The sequence below is a fragment of the Papaver somniferum genome, chromosome 4 (assembly GCF_003573695.1).
Source record: "Papaver somniferum cultivar HN1 chromosome 4, ASM357369v1, whole genome shotgun sequence".
Classification (NCBI taxonomy): Eukaryota; Viridiplantae; Streptophyta; class Magnoliopsida; order Ranunculales; family Papaveraceae; genus Papaver; species Papaver somniferum.
In genome coordinates, this window is record NC_039361.1 from 112,309,673 (window position 1) to 112,316,298 (window position 6,626).

Genomic DNA, 6,626 nt, shown 5'->3' on the forward strand with positions numbered 1-6,626 from the left:
ACCGGTCATACGAGCAAGAAAATAAGGATTATTATAGTGCTAGTTCCTCGTCTTTGGACAATACTGTTAGAGCACTGCTCGGTCGAACTCGCAAGGTTTGTATCTCAAGCTTGTTTGTCAAATTTAGTTGCCAAAACTATAAGTCTTGATTTATAGTCTACTTATAGCTAAGTCTCGGACTAGGAGAGAAATTGTAGCTGAGCTTCAGACTCCACAACATTCACCATGCAAAGACGGAGAACTACTCAAGGAACTGGTGGAACATCATCGACAAAAAGGTATGTGGAGACTTGAACTTATCTATCACTAAAAGTCTATCTACTCTATCTCCTATCTTGAGACAAAATTCGTACTGCTATATAGACTTCGATTATGTACATGTGGTATTTTGAGCCGAGTTTATCTCGCTTATCTATTTCTCGAAATATGTGTTGGTAAGATTTCGCTTAGTCCAAGTTCATCTTTACTCGTGACGAAAGTCATGTTGATTATTTCAATATCTTGAAAATTGCTTTGATGAAAAATAGGTTGTAAATAACAACTATATAACATTCTCTAAGAATGTTTCAATGATTGAAATGGGAGTTTAGAACATGTAACCATCTTTGGATATAAGCATATGTGTTTTCACATTGTGTATAAGTCCAAAACCGGGAACCCAAGTATGTGTACCCGTACGCGTACTGGCAGGTTGTTGGAAATCCGGGACAGTATGCGTACCCGTACGCGTACTGGAGGAAATTTCACGTCCATGAATTTCTACTGGAGTTTGAAAGTGAAAACCAAACTCAATCCTGTTACTTAAGTACGTGTACCTGTTCGCATACTTAGGTAGGTTAATTTTTAAATTGATTTATTCATGAACTAAAATATTTATATATATTAAGGAATGCAATCTTTGTAAATCGTGGCTATAATGTTCATGAATCGATTCGAGTGAATCAGTACCGATTTTTCTTCGATTCTATCTTATATACTTCTATGAGATCTAAGCAATTGAACAACTCTCTAACTAGTTCATTTGAGTCATTTGAACTAGTTATGATGAAGATGAATAAGATTTATATGAAAGTGCTCATATGGCTAACCATTGGTTAACTATTGTTGAACCAACTAAGTGTACACATTTAGGTACGATTACTCAAACCTAAATGAAATTATATTTCATGTGTGTATAAAAATCTAAGTTCGATCTAACGATTGAAAGATATTAGTTTGAATCTAATCAGGTTTTCATCTAATGGTGAATATTGGATACTTTGTTACCGAGGTAACTTAGATTGCAAACCCTGATTTGGAAACTATATAAATGAGAACTCTAGCAACTGGGAAACCTAATCCCCACACCTTCTGTGTGATACTAGTTGTGTAAGTTAGAGTCGGATCTCCTTTAAACTTAGGTTTCTATCGATACCCTATAGGTTAACGACTTGAAGACTTCATTGGGTTTGTGAATCCAGACCCAACTACTTTCTCTGTAGTTGTGTGATTTGATCTTGCTGTTTCTATCGTGATTGAGTGCAATCGTAAGATTGGATTGAGATTAATTTCTTCGACAGGCAAGATAGAAAAGTAGTCACATACACCTTCGTCTCATCGTTTGTGATTCCACAATATCTTGTTTCGCTAGTCGATTAAGATTATTGTGAGGTGATTGATATTTCTAGGTTGTTCTTCGGGAATATAAGTCCGGTATATCAATTGGTTCCTGTTCACCTTGATTTATAAAAAGACGGAACAAAACTCGTAGGTATTTCTGTGGGATCCATATTTATCTATTCATGTAGACGTTTCTGTGTGATATAGATTTTTTTTATTAAAGTCTTCGACTTTAGGTCGTAACAACTCTTAGTTGTGGGTGAGATCAACTAAGGAAATCAAGTGCGTAGTATCCTGCTGGGATCAGAGACGTAAGGAGCGCAATTGTACCTTGGATCAGTGTGATATTGATTGGGGTTCAACTATAGTCCATACCGAAGTTTATTTGTAGTAGGCTAGTGTCTGTAGCGTCTTAATACAATGTGTGTTCAATCTGGACTATGTCCGGGGTTTTTCTGCATTTGCGGTTTCCTCTTTAACAAAACTTCTGGTGTCTGTGTTATTTCTTTTCCGCATTATATTTTGTTATATAATTGAAATATCACAGGTTGTGCGTTGAATCGATCAATTGGGAATCCAACCTTTGGTTGTTGATTGAAATTGATTGATCCTTGAAAATTGGTCTTTGGTACCGTTCAAGTTATCTCTCTTATATTCAATCGGGCTCGCAAATTATTGTTTGTTTGATTGTGGATTGAATTAAGAGATTGATATATAATTATTTGATATACTTTTCATAAGATTAAGTCTGACTGTCTAGTTAATTCTCTTGAAAGTATATTGGAGTTAGTCCATACAAATTGCTAAGAAAATATTGGGTGTTGTTGTTAGACCCCCGCTTTTTCAATTAGTTCAGAGAAGGCAAACATGTTTAAGACCTTATAAGTCTGTGTTTATAGCGATCTGAGGATGGACAATATTGTTTCTCATAAACGTATCGCTAGAAATAAAAGTTCTGTTTCTATAAAATTCATTAAAGAGAAAGATTGGTCAATCTCGAATATAGAAGAACCGTGTGTTCCAAGGAAACAGACGTACATTGACAAGTGTTTCCCTGACTATTTTTCTGACGAGTCTGACTCAGAAGTAGAAAGGAATGCAGCCAAAGAGAGTGTAGTGATTCTGAAACTTGTTAGAATCCAGGCTGATGATGTCAAAAGGTTGAAACACAAAGTCAATGTCCTTGTTGGTATGGTAAATGAGCGTGACTCTCGTCTAAAGGTCCTTCAAGAGGAAAATGTCCCAGTTTGTTTTTCTCGAACTCTACTTGAGGAAAAATTGAAAAAGGATACTTTGGAAATGGAACAACTTTTAAGTAAACTCTCCTTTCAAGATTGTTTCAAAGAGTCCACCGTACCAATTGCTTCTAATTTATCTGTAAAAAATTCAGTTTCAGAAGCAAAAATGAAATCCCTTCCTATTGAAAATGATGTGGTCTTGTCACGTGGGAGGAAGAAGTCTCCCAACGAATGTGTTGAGTCTGTTCCTCCTAGTTACTCCGGTGATCAGAAAGTATGTCTCTTTTGTGATTCAAAAGGACGCGTTGAACAAAAGAAAAAATTTAGGTTGAATGATAATTATATTATTCATCTTCAACACACCTTAGAGTTAATTCTCAAAGGTGTAACTGACATTTGTATGTCTAAACCAATCGGTTTTAGTACTCACCCTGTATATCCTACCAGGAAAGTCAGTTCAAGGTGTTCTTAAAATATTCAAGAACTTAACAGACTCCCTAACACTTTTCGGCCAAGAAGAACTCATGGTTTTTCTTCTTTCAAAAAGGGAGATAATGTTGTTCAGGATGTGAAAAAGGTACCAGAAGTAGGAAGCAAAAATAGAGGAATGGAAGACAACCTAAAAAGGATAGTTGAAGGACATAAATAAATCATCCACAGGCTATCAATTCCCTCTAGACAAAATTCTTCTGGTAAGAATCAATACATTGAGTCGTATTTTGATGATAGTAAATTTTGTGGTAACTTTTCACATCATAACGGTTTTCCTCCAAATTCTTGGAGAAAGAGGTTTAGCCGAAAACAATGTTCATTTAATGAGCTTTGTGCTAATTAATCATAAGGTTGAAATCTCACTCACAAAAATCCTGGCTGAGTGAGATATGATCAGGTATACTCGATGGAAAATTGTTCTCTGGTTATCCAACAATTTTCTTATCGTTCTTAGGTGGATTATTAGTCACAAACACTTTTGCATGAGTATCTTTGATTGGTCTTATAAATTTTTTGTTTATGTTTTTTGTCAAAATTGCTGCTTATGCTCTAAATATTTTTTAAGAACACAAAATTTATGAGAGCTAAGATGCGTGAATTTATTCACTCAAGCAAAAAGGTGTTGTGCAGTCAATCTTCGTGGATTTCATTTTTCGGTACTAGGTTATTATGGTCCCACTTATGAGTCATACTTTTATTGTATGGTATCTGTGATACTCATCACGAACCGACTTTGAAAACCCTAAGTATTTCCGAAATCGTTTATATACCTTTATTATTGAGTTGAGTTACCTCACTCTAGGTTTTCTATTATCAATGGCTTCTTCTTGCTCTTGGGATCTACCATAAGATTTTGTTGATAATGCTATATATTCGAATTCGATGAAAAGAAGGGAACCATTATAGAAGTTGAGGGATCCCTTTCTCAATCTCCTGATACTTACTCAGATATTTAGGACGATGAAGAGATTTCTGCTGAAGTGGTTCTTGATTTTTTTTTAAAACTTTGAGGAAGCAAAACTGCAACTTGTTGATATAATGAAGTGTTTTGATGTATTGGAAAAGGTTAGTTATGACCTTGTTCTCATGAAGACACATGTTAAAGAACTTATAAATGAAGATATCTTCTCTGAAGAAGCAGTGGATGCTTTCAATCACAAGCTCAAAGATCTCGAAAATCGTGAGGATTCTGAAACGTCAATTTGACTTCAGTTCGTGTTCGTTTTTGGTGGTTTAGGAGTCTTTCTTTGTTAATTAACTTGTTGATTTTATTCATATCTAGAAAACTTCTTATAAGAATTTTATTCTTGTATTTTCTAGAAGGATTACTAGGATTTGGAATAGGCATTATGGTGAGTACACATAGCTATGTCCAACGTTTTCATCTTCAATATTTTTAGATTTATTTATTTAATTATAAGTTGTTTGGAAGATGATTTTGCAGTATTAATCTTTATGGTTTTATATATTGCAACTTGTTATGGGATATGTGTGTTTGCGTCTGTGAACTATGATTGTCCCATACGTGGTCCAAAGTAAAGTCTTTCATATGTCGATATGTAAGTATTCATAAAAGATTGAATGAACTTTTTACGAACAAAAGATAATCCTATCATGTCATTATGAAAATATTGATGGAAGATAGGATGAGCTTTTGTTTACAAATATTAAGTCTATTATATGTCATTATGCAAATGGTGATGAAGGATAGAATGAATCTTTGTTTATTCCGCAGTATTGATCTTCCCTGATCCATATTTTTATGTAAATACTGTGCGGCTCCGTAAGTTCTCTTATGTGAGCATTTCCGATTAAATTAATCATAGGTTCTCTTGTGGTTAATTTAATTGAGATTTTTGGATACAAATTCATGCTTCATGTGATTTGTTAATGTCCAAAGAAATCCTTATTTTCTCATGAAAGTAAGGTCCCTCTTGTTGTTCTTTCGGAATGACATTTTATGGGGGAGAGTTCTTAATTGAACTTGTGCTTAATTTCCAAATATTTGTGGGGAGTGCGGTTGTGGAATATTATAGGGGTTATCTTGTATCTTTATAAACTCCTTGATGAATGCATCTAGTTTCGGCTATATGATTGCATCTAAAAATTTGATATGTGCTTTCTTTTGGTCATAAAGTGTCGCTATGGAGATTTCACGAGGATCCCACTAGTTTTCATACCTTTGCCAAATTTTATTGACAAAAAGGGGGAGAATTAATGTGTAGTTCACACTACAAATACATATGGTTTTCAGATCATTATGTAAGGGGGAGTGGTTTTTCATGTGAGATGAAGTATTGACTAAGGGGGAGTGATATATATCACCATTGTATTGTTTTCGAAGTTGTGATACAATTTAACTTTGATGTTGTGTAATAATATCATGACATTGTGTAACAATGATTGAGAGCTATTGTTTTCTCATTGTTATGCTACGTATCTTCAACAACGATGATGTTGATTTGAATATGTTTGGAATCATTGGAGTGCTTGGAAGTGACGAAGATTTCGAGTAATGTTTAAGAACCAAGGAGATCAAGCACGTGGATGATAAGCTGCAAAGTTTATTTATTTTGTATTCTATATGTATTGGTATTTTTGTCACTAAAATTGACAAAGGGGGAGATTGTTAGAGCACTTCTCGGTATCTCAAGCTTGTTTGTCAAGTTTAGTTGCCAAAACTATAAGTCTTGATTTCTAGTCTACTTATAACTAAGTCTCGGACTAGGATAGAAAGTGTAGTTGAGCTCCAGACTCCACGACGTTCATCATGCAAATACGAAGAACTACTCAAGGAACTGGTGGAAATTCATCGATAAAAAGTTATGTGGACACTTGAAATTATCTATCACTCAAAATTCTATCTACTTTATATCTTATCTTGAGACAAAAGTCGTATTGCTATATAGACTTTGATTATGCACATGTGGTATTTCGAGCCGAGTTTGTTAGAGCATTGCTCGGTCGAACTCGCATGCGTTGCTATCTCAAGCATGTTTGTCAATATTAGTGATCAAAACTATAAGTCTTGATTTCTAGTCCACAATAGCTAAGGTCTCGGATTAGGATAGAAAGTGTAGTTTAGCTCAAAAACTCCATGGAAATCATCATACAAGACCAAGGACTAATCAAGGAACTGGTGGATCTTCATCTACTAAAAGGTATGTGGAGACTTGAACTTATCTATCACTCAAAAGTCTATTTATCTCTTATCTTGAGACAAAAGTCATTTTGCTATATAGACTTAGATTATACACATTTGGTATTTTGAGCGGAGTTTACCTCGCCTATCTATTT